The sequence below is a fragment of the Hyperolius riggenbachi genome, chromosome 10 (genome assembly GCF_040937935.1).
Source record: "Hyperolius riggenbachi isolate aHypRig1 chromosome 10, aHypRig1.pri, whole genome shotgun sequence".
NCBI lineage: Eukaryota > Metazoa > Chordata > Amphibia > Anura > Hyperoliidae > Hyperolius > Hyperolius riggenbachi.
In genome coordinates this window covers 250,124,432-250,136,457 of record NC_090655.1, presented here as the reverse complement: position 1 = coordinate 250,136,457, position 12,026 = coordinate 250,124,432, and the positions used below count along the sequence as shown (strand labels likewise).

General features: G+C 46.2%; 1 pseudogene; it reads left to right on the top strand.

Moving 5' to 3' along the window:
* Window positions 1–12,026, top strand: part of LOC137537089 (uncharacterized) — a 128,390-nt pseudogene that overhangs the window by 58,673 nt on the left and 57,691 nt on the right.

Below are 12,026 nucleotides of genomic sequence, written 5' to 3'. Positions count from 1 at the left end.
TTCGGATTCATCCAGTTCCGGATTTGAGCATCCCTGTTACCAGGGGCTTCCTCCAGCTCCATGCACTCCGTAGGGTCTCTCGAAGTCCTCCCCAGCTGGTCCGGCCTTCTACAATCTTTGCTGCTAATATGTCTAGTCACCGTCCGTCGCACTGCACTGTGCATGCGCTCTTGGCCCATGCCTTTGTTGCACTCCCTTAGCAAGGAGCATTCTGCACCTGTGCAGTGCAGCGTGACTGACAGCGACGGGACATATTACCGGCAATGATTGTAGAAGAAGGAAGTTACCGGGGAGGACATTGAGAGAGCCCACGGAGTACATGAGGCTGGAGGAAGCCCCAGGTAAGTATACATTCTGCTACTTATAACAACTCAGGAACAAGGAAAGCATGAATAATCTAACATTACATAGAAAAATACAATCTTGTAAAGTCTAGAGTCAATTGTAGACCGTCAGCCCCACGTACCTGACAATGGTGGGGGATGGTGTGATCTTCCTGTGAACAATCCGGAGAATAAAGAGGACCTGTACATCTCTCTGGTGGGTTTCTGTTACTGGACCCATCTGTAGGAAACACACACACACACTGACTGAATACCGTGTCTCTATGAGTTTATAAGATGATGGGTGATATCTAGAATGCAATGCAGGCTTCTTTGTTGCATGCAGCTCCTGTTGCTTCTTGGCTACTCATAGACTAATCTAAATTCACAGGGGACAGGATTATGGAGCATGTTAGTGGTGCTCGGCTATCTCTCAACAATCACAGAGCTGATCTTAAATTTGGTGTCTAAATGGTCTGAGCAGTGAGGGAAGCAGCAAAGATAGCACTCTGGTACTGAGTTTGGTTAAATTGTAACTGTACTCATATAGCAGCAATGCGGAGGGGAAGGTTAGTTCGGAGAGGACAGGTTAGAGTTAATGGTGGAGAGGGGAAGGTTAGTGTTAGGAGTGGAGAGGTTAAAATTAGGGGTGGAGAGGGATAGGTTAGTGTTAGGAGTGGAGAGGTTAAAATTAGGGGTGGAGAGGGGAAGGTTAGTGTTAGGAGTGGAGAGGGAAAGGTTAGTGTTAGGGGTGGAGAGGTTAGTGTTAGGAGTGGATAGGGGAAGGTTAGTGTTAGGAGTGGATAGGGGAAGGTTAATGTTAGGAGTGGACAGGTTAGTGTTAGGGGTAGAGAGGGGAAAGTTAGTGTTAGGAGTGGACAGGTTAGTGTTAGGGGTAGAGAGGGGAAGGTTAGTGTTTGGAGTGGACAGGTTAGTGTTAGGGGTAGAGAGGGGAAGGTTAGTGTTAGGAGTGGATAGGGGAAGGTTAATGTTTGGAGTTGACAGGTTAGTGTTAGGGGTGGAGAGGGGAAGGTTAGTGTTAGGAGTGGACAGGTTAGTGTTAGGGGTAGAGAGGGGAAGGTTAGTGTTAGGAGTGGATAGGGGAAGGTTAATGTTTGGAGTGGACAGGTTAGTGTTAGGGGTGGAGAGGAGAAGGTTAGTGTTAGGAGTGGACAGGTTAGTGTTTGGAGTGGACAGGTTAGTGTTAGGGGTAGAGAGGGAAAGATTAGTGTTAGGAGTGGACAGGTTAGTGTTAGGGGTAGAGAGGGGAAAGTTAGTGTTAGGAGTGGACAGGTTAGTGTTAGGGGTAGAGAGGGGAAGGTTAGTGTTAGGAGTGGACAGGTTAGTGTTAGGAGTGAAGAGGGGAAGGTTAGTGTTAGGAGTGGACAGGTTAGTGTTAGGGGTAGAGAGGGGAAGGTTAGTGTTAGGAGTGGACAGGTTAGTGTTAGGGGTAGAGAGGGGAAGGTTAGTGTTAGGAGTGGACAGGTTAGTGTTAGGAGTGAAGAGGGGAAGGTTAGTGTTAGGAGTGGATAGAGGGAAGGTTAATGTTTGGAGTGGACAGGTTAGTGTTAGGGGTAGAGAGGGGAAGGTTAGTGTTAGGAGTGGACAGGTTAGTGTTAGGAGTGAAGAGGGGAAGGTTAGTGTTTGGAGTGGACAGGTTAGTGTTAGGGGTAGAGAGGGGAAGGTTAGTGTTAGGAGTGGACAGGTTAGTGTTAGGGGTAGAGAGGGTAAGGTAAGTGTTAGGAGTGGACAGGTTAGTGTTAGGAGTGAAGAGGGGAAGGTTAGTGTTAGGAGTGGATAGAGGGAAGGTTAATGTTTGGAGTGGACAGGTTAGTGTAAGGGGTAGAGAGGGGAAGGTTAGTGTTAGGAGTGGACAGGTTAGTGTTAGGGGTGAAGAGGGGAAGGTTAGTGTTAGAAGTGGACAGGTTAGTGTTAGGGGTGGAGAGGGGAAGGTTAGTGTTAGGAGTGGATAGGGGAAGGTTAATGTTTGGAGTGGACAGGTTAGTGTTAGGGGTAGAGAGGGGAAAGTTAGTGTTAGAAGTGGACAGGTTAGTGTTAGGGGTAGAGAGGGGAAGGTTAGTGTTTGGAGTGGACAGGTTAGTGTTAGGGGTAGAAAGGGGAAGGTTAGTGTTTGGAGTGGACAGGTTAGTGTTAGGGGTAGAGAGGGGAAGGTTAGTGTTTGGAGTGAACAGGTTAGTGTTAGGGGTAGAGAGGGGAAGGTAAGTGTTTGGAGTGGACAGGTTAGTGTTAGGGGTAGAGAGGGGAAAGTTAGTGTTAGGAGTGGATAGGGGAAGGTTAATGTTTGGAGTGGACAGGTTAGTGTTAGGGGTAGAGAGGGGAAGGTTAGTGTTAGGAGTGGACAGGTTAGTGTTAGGGGTAGAGAGGGGAAGGTTAGTGTTAGAAGTGGACAGGTTAGTGTTAGGGGTAGAGAGGGGAAGGTTAGTGTTTGGAGTGGACAGGTTAGTGTTAGGGGTAGAGAGGGGAAGGTTAGTGTTAGAAGTGGGCAGGTTAGTGTTAGGGGTAGAGAGGGGAAAGTTAGTGTTAGAAGTGGACAGGTTAGTGTTAGGGGTAGAGAGGGGAAGGTTAGTGTCAGGAGTTGACAGGTTAGTGTTAGGGGTAGAGAGGGGAAGGTTAGTGTTAGGAGTGGACAGGTTAGTGTTAGGAATGAAGAGGGGAAGGTTAGTGTTTGGAGTGGACAGGTTAGTGTTAGGGGTAGAGAGGGGAAAGTTAGTGTTAGGAGTGGACAGGTTAGTGTTAGGGGTAGAGAGGGGAAGGTTAGTGTTAGGAGTGGACAGGTTAGTGTTAGGAGTGAAGAGGGGAAGGTTAGTGTTAGGAGTGGATAGAGGGAAGGTTAATGTTTGGAGTGGACAGGTTAGTGTTAGGGGTAGAGAGGGGAAGGTTAGTATTAGGAGTGGACAGGTTAGTGTTAGGAGTGAAGAGGGGAAGGTTAGTGTTTGGAGTGGACAGGTTAGTGTTAGGGGTAGAGAGGGGAAGGTTAGTGTTAGGAGTGGACAGGTTAGTGTTAGGGGTAGAGAGGGGAAGGTTAGTGTTAGGAGTGGACAGGTTAGTGTTAGGGGTAGAGAGGGGAAGGTTAGTGTTAGGAGTGGAGAGGTTAGAGTTAGGGGTGGAGAGAGAATGTTAGTGTTAGAAGTGGACAGGTTAGTGTTAGGGGTAGAGAGGGGAAGGTTAGTGTTTGGAGTTGACAGGTTAGTGTTAGGGGTAGAGAGGGGAAGGTTAGTGTCAGGAGTGGACAGGTTAGTGTTAGGGGTAGAGAGGGGAAGGTTAATGTTAGGAGTGGACAGGTTAGTGTTAGGAATGAAGAGGGGAAGGTTAGTGTTTGGAGTGGACAGGTTAGTGTTAGGGGTAGAGAGGGGAAAGTTAGTGTTAGGAGTGGACAGGTTAGTGTTAGGGGTAGAGAGGGGAAGGTTAGTGTTAGGAGTGGACAGGTTAGTGTTAGGAGTGAAGAGGGGAAGGTTAGTGTTAGGAGTGGATAGAGGGAAGGTTAATGTTTGGAGTGGACAGGTTAGTGTTAGGGGTAGAGAGGGGAATGTTAGTGTTAGGAGTGGAGAGGTTAGAGTTAGGGGTGGAGAGAGAATGTTAGTGTTAGGAGTGGACAGGTTAGTGTTAGGGGTGGAGAGGGGAAGGTTAGTGTTTGGAGTGGACAGGTTAGTGTTAGGAGTGGAGAGGTGAGTGTTAGGGGTGGAGAGGGAAAGTTAGTGTTAGGAGTGGAGAGGTTAGTGTTAGGAGTGGATAGGGGAAGGTTAGTGTTAGGAGTGGAGAGGTTAGTGTTAGGAGTGGAGAGGGGAAGGTTAGTGTTAGGAGTGGAGGAGGTTAGTGTTAGGAGTGGAGAGGGGAAGGTTAGTGTTAGGAGTGGAGAGGTTAGTGTTAGGAGTGGAGATGGTAAGGTTAGTGTTAGGAGTGGAGAGGGAAAGGTTAGTGTTATAGTTGGAGAGGTTAGTGTTTGGAGTGGTGATGGGAGTGTTAGCGTTAGAAATGGAGAGGTTAATGTTAGGATCAGGGTAGGAGATTAGTGTTAGTCACTGAAAGGGGTAAGGTTAGTGTTAGAATAGAGGAGAAAGATGGCATGTGCCACTACATTATAGAAAAAGTAACTTCAGCAACATCCTGCACAAAAAGAAGATAAGAACTTACTCTCTAGATGGACCATAAGTACTGCTGTTATATTGCTGGAAAACTTTGACCATGAAGAACCCACTAGACACTGACACTTGATTTGCAAAATGAACATTTTTATTAAATAAAGCAAAATACTATTGTATTCTTTAAAACAAGAACTTAGGATATTTGTAATTATTCTAACATAATGAGCTATTGTCTCCCTTCTTCAACAGGTTGGGAAACGGGGCCAGTTACAGCTGAACAAAGAAAGACCCCGGGAGGTGTGGTAAGCCTATGCACAATTCCTCACACACACATAGGGCGTCAATTTCTGAATTAATTAAGAACTAAAGTATCCTTTGAGTTCATAAATGTTGTCCTGTTTGTTTTCCTCACCACAGTCTCCCTCTCTCCATTTCTCTCATCAACGCTCTCTGTCTTCCTTCCTCCATTTCTCCAGGGTTGCCAACCTAATTTGTAATTTTTGACGGACAAAAGGCCCAAAAAAGCAGGACACCTCAAATTTTGGACGGAACAGGGGGTGGAGTTAGGGCGGAGTCAGAAGCGCACTTTTAAGTAGAGTTGTGGGTTGGGCTAAGCACTGGGCATTATTTTTTAAGTATTTATATAGCACTGACATCTTCTGCAGAACTTTACAGCGTACATAGTCATGTTACTGACTGTCCTCAGAGGAGCTCTAATTATTACCATAGTCATAGTGCAGTCATGACTGCCAGCCAGAAAGGGGAAACCAACCAAGTCGTTTGGATTCTGTATCGAGTCAAACAGTGGATCAATGAAGAGGACCAGGACAGCAAGGGATCAACAAACCTATGGGGGCTGGAAGAAGCCCTAGGTAAGTAAAAGAACACTATCTATATTCACCTCTGGTATCCTAAAAAAAAGTTATATACTACCTTATGTAGAGGGAAGGCTCTGGATGCTATAGAACCTACCATGTCCTCTCTTGGTGGAACTGTTCCAGCACTGTACCTAGTTCAAATTTGCCACCTCTGGAAGCTCTCCTGTACCCGAGTACTTCCAAAGACGAGCAGCTTCGTATTGCACATGCACAATTGTGCAATCACATGGTACGGAACTGCCTGTCTTCTGAAGCACTTGAGGACAGGAGGGCTTCCAGAAGTGGCAAATTTGAATTAGGTACAGCGCTGGAACAACTCCACTGAGAGAGGACAGGGAAAGTTCTATAGGAGAGTATGCTCTCTCTTTGTGAAAGTATAGGACTTTTTTCAAGTCGCTACACATTTTACAGACATTCTAAACGCTGCAGATTTTCCACTCACTGTCACACAGACTGTTCTGACTCACTTGCTGGCTTCTGCAGCTGCTGACTGTGGCTTGCTAGTGTACACTGTCAGCGTGTCTCCCCTTCTGCAGAGCAGTCTTTTCACAGCATTTCTCCTGCGAGACTCCCTGACTTCATTACAGGACATGTGCTGCTGATGCCTGGGATATTTATGTTATGAGGGAGAGAGCCAGGTCACCGTCCTGCCGCTGCCCAGAACAGTTAATTACTTATTCCTGTCTGGCTTTGATGCAGACGGAGCTGCCAGTAATAGTGCTATGGATGCCTCTCTCTCTCTCTGTCTGTCTGTCGGAGTGACTGGAGAGGCGACAGGAAGATGCATGGTCAAGATAAGAGGACGCTAGACTGACTGCAGTCACTGCCTCCTCTCCGTGACGTGTCCTGTCCTCCTTCTCGTGACTGGCTGGGCCAGGCTGGGCTGCCTGCATCACTTCTAGCTGCCTCTCTCTTATTGGGCAGCAGAAGAACCGGCACCAAAAAGGCGATCTGTCATTGGATGGGACTCGGAGGAGGAGGAGGGAGGCTGAGAGAGGGGGAATACAGCGTGCAAAACGAATTAAAGGAATTTATGTGTATTTAGACGGACGAGTGCCCAGGAAATACGGGCACTATGGACACCAGTTTTTTAACAGCTTTTTTACTGACAGTCCGTCTTTTTACGGACGCTTGGCAACCCTGCATTTCTCTACGATCATCTACACTCCTGTTATCTCCAACTCAAAAACATAGCACGTATCCGACCTTTTCTCCCTCATAACACAACTAAAATGCTACTACATGCTCTTATTATATTTCGTTTGGACTATTGCAATATATTGCTTGGTGGACTTCCCACTATCCGACTAGCACCGCTCCAGTCGGTACTGAACTCGGCTGCTCGTCTCATTCATCTCTCCTCTCGCTCTTCCTCTGCTGCTCCTCTCTGTCAAGCTCTTCACTGGCTACCAATCAACCAGAGGATCCAGTTCAAACTCCTAACCCTAACCTACAAAGCTCTCCACAATCTCTCTCCCCTGTACATCTCCTCACTAGTTTCCAGGTACCAACCCAACTGCAATCTCAGATCTGCACATGAGCTTCTTTTATTCTCTTCTACAATTACCTCCTCATATTCACGTGTACAAGACTTCTCACGTGCCTCACCCCTCCACTGGAATGCCCTTCCACAGCACATCCGACACTCTCCCACCTTTGAAATCTTTAAACGCTCCCTCACAACCCACCTTTTTCGACAAGCATATGCTCTAGGTTAGGCCATGCACCCTTTAACCTCGCATCTATTATATTATATAGCAATATTTGCGATTGTAATCACCAGTTCTGTATTTTGTACCAGTGTTCATATTTGATGTATATCATTGTCTGTATCATTATGTATCCCTAGTTTGTTTTCTTACATTGTACAGCACCACGGAATATGTTGGCACTTTATAAATAAATAATAATATATTTAGTGTCTGTGTTCCTGGCAGTCATTCTCGAAGCAGGTGGTTTCGGCCCCCTGTGTTGGCCATGTAGTGCCTGAGTTGGGCACTGCTATAGCAGTAATGCGGTAGTCCAGGGCCTGAACACAGGGTTGCTGGACTTCTCCCTCTGAGTTGCTATGACTCAGAGGGGGAATAGTATTTAATAGTATTGAGTGGCAGCAGGGTAAGCCGTTATTCGTATTACCCTGTGCCCAACTCAGCGGCGGCGTACATATACACATGCACCATTCTACTTGTCCTCAGCCTGTGTCCCCATTAAGCCTGGTCGTTCCAAGTTCCTGGTCATTAGGCTCAGAGCTCCATTTGCCTCTCTCCAGCTGCATCCCCTCACCTCTCTCTCTCCCGCCTAATAGCCGTCTCCATGGAAACTGGTTTAGATCTGTGTTTTCACTGGCTCCCAAAGCATCATGCTCACCGCCAAAACCCTCCTCAAGCTATTTTTTTTTTTTTACTTTTGAAACTGTGTGCCGCTCTCACTGCGCTCCACACTGCACTCTCCTTTACAAGAAACAAAAGTATTTGCATACCCAGTGATGTGAGGGGAGGCCGATTCTCCATCATGGTGTCCTTGTAGAGGTCCTTGTGTCCTTCTATATACTGCCACTCCTCCATGGAGAAATAGATGGTGATATCCTGACACCTTATAGGAACCTGACACACACAATGATATAGTCACCATCTAGACACACCCCTTGCTGTTACTGAATCTTCCATAAGTCCCAGCACTGCTCACCTTTCCTGTCAGCAGCTCCATCATCTTGTGGATGACCTCTAGAATCGCCTTCTTGTTCCTCTCCAGCGTCAGGGAGTGAGGTGGGGGCTCTGTGATGGGTGACGAGCCATGGAGATGACTCCTGGGCATCAGTATCTCTCCAGATCTCTCCTTCACTATTTTATGATTCTGTTAGAGCATACACAATAGCAACACCATGTTCATTCCCTGAGTCCTCACCTCACAGCTGTGCATTCTATTAACAGAGACAACAATAATGTCATGTGACCTCCCAGAATCCTCCTCACCTCTCCGATCAGCAGGTAGATGATCTCCAGGGTGAGGTCTAATATTCTCTCCATCATGTGACTTTGGTTCTCATCCATGTTCAGTAAGGTGGTCATGTGATCTATACAGGAAGCTAGAAAAAAGAGAGAGAGAGAGAGAAATCAGCTCTTTATAAATTAATCCAGTCAGTCATATATATTTCCATAGTTTTGGCATTTCCTGGTCTTGAGCTGCTGTGGCATCTTATTGACCAAACCTACAACAGGCTCTCCCAGATACCCGACAAACAGCAGGACTAACCAAAACCACGCACATTAGAAACAAAGTTAGAGAGACAAAATGTAAACATTGGTTCAAAACTGTAGATAGAGGCATGAACAAGGATAGCAATGCCGTGTGCTGCTATGAGGCACATTTTTTTGTACTGTTTCTATTTACTCTGCTCTTAAGTTAACTTCTGACCTCTGGATTTGCGAGTCTGAAGCGCTGCGTAATATGTTGGTGCTTTATAAATACAATAAATAAATAAATAAAAGTGATGACAATTAGCCAGCATCCTGCTAAGACCCTTCTGATGTTGTAGTTAAGGCATCTGAATGACATTCATTTATATTTGCAAAAAAGTATCTGTACCTCTGTGACAAATAATCGCTATTTGTCTTAATTTAGCGCAAATCCTGTGCTGGGAAACAGAAGAGTTACCCTTTAAGGTGGTACAAAAAAGACTAGAAAGAGTTATTATGGCCCATACTCACGGGCAGCAAAAGTTGCCTGTCGCCAGCACACGTGAGCGTGTGGGCGACAGGCCGGCGACAGTTCCTCGCCAGGTCCCTCTGCGTACACACTCGGAAGAGGGACCAGCGGCGCGACGGAAGCTGTCGCCGACGTTCCTCCTCCCCCCGCCGGAAGCTCCGCATTCTCAATGGAGGTTACTGTCGCTAGTCCGCGTACTCACGCGGACTAGCGACAGTTGCGGCGGAGGTGCGGCGGCGACTGTCGCCAGGCGATTGAAACTTTCAATCGCCTGGCGACATCAGCGGCGGGCGACAGTTAGGGTGCGTGCTCGTGCGACGGCCCATACAACACGCGCGCGCGCTTTGAATTGACATTGTGGAGCCCTTTCAGAGGAAGTGGGGGAGAAGATAATTGCCAGTCTGTCTGCAGAGGTGCAATAAACTCTCTTCATCAGCCAGCCAGCTAAGGGACTACATGGCACCAGTGATACATGGTTCAAACGCTTCCAGATAAGCTCTTACCAGCTCAACATTGTAAATCATTTACTCCTGACAGTGCAAAAAAGTGCTTCAATTCCAGAGGAGTTCATCCGTCCCTCACCCATCTAAGGTCACTGCAGATATACTTTAAAATTGATCTTTTGTCAAATTTACCGGTAATATTTCTATTAACACCAACTTTATGCAAAGAAGGGGGATTGATACTTAATGAAATATGAAAGTTTTCAGAGTTGATTTGCAATGTGACATGTTCTGAAGCCGATATATCAATCTCTTAGTGAGGAAAAATAATAAATAAGCCGCATCTGATACCTGTGAACTTGGAAAAGCATGCTGAATCAGGAACTGTTAGGGCCCTTTTACACATGATCCGCTGCGATGGGCATGCGTTTGCGTTAGTGCGTGTTGGTGCGCGTTTTTTCCTGACATGTAATAGAAAACCTATTTGTTACAATCCCCACTCGCTGGCAGAGTACAGTACTCTTTTTTTGCGGATGCCAGCGTGTGGAGATTGTAACAAATAGGTTCTTGTTACATTTCAGGGTAAAACGCGCACTAACGTAAACGCATGCCCAACACAAAGGATCAAGTGCAAAAGGAGCCTTATCAAATTAATTATCCTATGCGTTGCTACGGATATATATTTTGTACTTGTTTGTTCCCTAATGAGAGGGGGTGGATCTGGGTTAGAATTGCTGAGTCAACCTATCTCTCCTTGAGATCTCTGCCCTGGCAGAGAGGGGGATAAAGGTCTGTGCTGCAGAACCACGAGGGTCTTTTGCCTGCTTTTTGTGCCTGACCTGATACCATTGGCCAAACCAGAATGGGTCGCTGGAAATATTGTTGGATTCTTTCTTTCTTATCTCCCGTCTTGACTACTGTAACACCCTACTCTGGGGTCTACCAGAAAGCAGACTTGCACATCTCCAATCCCTACTAAACTCTGCTGCCCGTCTCATCCACCTCTCTTCTAGATCCTCTGAGGGAGCCCCTCTCTGTCAATCCCTCCGTTGGTTACCAGTTGCCCAAAGGATCCAGTTTAAACTTCTCACACTTGCATACAAAGCTCTACACAAGCTATCGCCTCCATACATTTCCTCTTTAATCTCCAGATACCTCCCCGACTCTCCATTCCTCACAGGAGACCCCTTTGTCCTCTAGCCTAGTCACCTCCTCTCACTCTCGCATCCAAGACTTCTCACGGGCTGTCCCTTTCCTTTGGAACTCTCTCCCTCAACTGGATTGTCATGCCCCGAGTCCGGAAACCTTCAAACGTACTCTGATAACAGACCTGTTCAGATAAGCCTATAATTTGCTATAGGTAGCACTGAAGGCACACTGCCTCACCACTAACCCCTGTGTTTCCTTCCCTGTTGCCCCCCCCCCCCCACTACCCTCTAGATTGTAAGCTTGCAAGTGCAGGGACTTCCTCCTAGTGTTTCTCATACTGCTGTAATTTTAACATATGCACATGTACCAACTACATATCAACTATGTATGTATTTGTATCTATACTATTCAATGTTATGACTGTAAAGTGTCTTGTATTTCTTATGTATATTTGTTCCCCATTATTTGTTTGTACTATGTACAGCGCCACGGAAGATGTTGGCACTATATAAATAAAAAAATAATAATTCTTTCTACATTATTACTGAATTATTTTACAAAGATTGCTGGACTTGTTACTAGGACTTTTCTGAACGCTGGACTTTTAAAAGACTCAGTAGATGTACGATTATTTCACAGACTGTCTGAGCACCAGTCATTTTCTTTTCTTTTTTCCCATTTCATTTTCTATCCCATCTCTGTTATATTGTTAGATATTTTTGACAATATTTTTATATTCATTTTTATGTATGATTTCATTATGACATAAATGGTTAATGCATTTCAATCTAGCCTGTGTTCTGGATAACTCAGTAAAGAATCCTACCTTCTGAAGAGAAGTTACCAGAGTGTTATATTGTGATCTCTGGCACAGGGTGTTGGTGCTAAGGTCCATCTGACCACAGATACTAGGTCTTCAAAACACTAGCAGGGAAGGTACTTAAAGGGAAACTGTAGTGAGAGGTATATGGAAGCTGACATATTTATTTCCTTTTAAAGAGACTCTGTATTAAAAAAAAAAAAGATCCCTGGGGGGTACTCACCTCAGGAGGGGGAAGCCTCTGGATGCTATCGAGACTTCCTTGTCCGCCTCCGTCCCACAGCGGTCTTGCTGCCGCCCATGGAATGCACAGCTGACAATTTGTTAGGCTGTGCAATATTTACCTTCCCCTGTTCTAGTGCGGTCGCTGTTGTGGCTCTCTCCATGGAAATAGGCAGAAATACCCGATCTCAGTCGGGTCCGCTCTACTGCGCAGGCCCAGGAGACTGGGAATGGCTATTTCCGCCTATTTCCAAGTCGAGTGCCACTACAGCGACTGCGCTGGAGCCAGGAAGGTAAATATTTACATCCCGCTGTTCGGGGAGCTTTATAGCTGCCGCCGTGGGACAGAGGAGGATGGGGGAAGCCTTGATAGGATCCAGAGG